Below are 1015 nucleotides of genomic sequence, written 5' to 3'. Positions count from 1 at the left end.
AAAACTGGGGGGGGTCAGCCAGAATATTTTTAAACTTACATGTGAAAGGGTTAATTCAATACTTGTTAAATGGTGTTTTGCAGAAAAAGTCTGATACAAATAAAAAATGCTATAATATATATATATATTTTTAATTCCATTTGTAATTTTGTCCCAGACATTGCGAGATTACCTGCGAGTGTCAATCACAATCAAGTTACGTGCTTACATAGCGGCAGCAGCTTACAAGCGTGTCCGCTGTTTTGCTAAAGTTTAAAGGTGTTTTGGAGGGCTACAAACAAATAATGCACTGCTTTAAAAATGAAACAGTGGTTAATATCCACAACAAGAAAAACCAGAGGGGAGAAAAGTCACATGTGCCACATGTGAGGCGGTTGATGGTGCGAAGACTGCAGTTGCGGAGGGAACATCCGAGAAGTGTATCCGAGGAGGTCAGTGAGGTGAGCATGAAATCCCTACTTCTTCTGCTAAGGGGTGGAGCCGCCAAGCCCATCACTTTCGGACCTTAGCTTACCTCCAAATCAAAAGAGAAATACAGAGGAATTTAGTAAGTATGGTTTTTTTATTATGTCCAGGTGCATTAAGCGGTACAAAATACAGAGAGGAATTTATTAAGCATGGATTTGTGTTTCAGGTCGTAAACGGAGTACAAAATATGAAGTGTGTTGTGTGCTATTAAGTATTTGATTCTCGCTGCTAAACCTATCGAGTTTTTCCGCAGAAAAGAGGGAGAGTTACGAGGGCAAAAGAAACTCCTAACTACACAAACAACAATCCCCACTAAAGCTCAGAGGGCTTCCTATGAAGTGGCATATTTAATTGCACAGACTAAAAAGCCTCACACGATAGGTGCAACTTTAATCAAGCCAGTGGCAATAGCCATGAGTCGGATTATGCATGGTGATAAGCAGGCCGCTGAGCTCCAACGGGTGCCGCTCTCAGACGGGACTGTAGCACGCCGCATCAGTGACATGGCACTGGACATCAAACGTCAACTCATTGAGGCTGTGGGTCG

Source organism: Cyprinus carpio, chromosome A3, assembly GCF_018340385.1.
Source record: "Cyprinus carpio isolate SPL01 chromosome A3, ASM1834038v1, whole genome shotgun sequence".
NCBI lineage: Eukaryota > Metazoa > Chordata > Actinopteri > Cypriniformes > Cyprinidae > Cyprinus > Cyprinus carpio.
The sequence above is the reverse complement of the archived record's forward strand: the minus strand, read 5'-3'. Positions refer to the sequence as shown.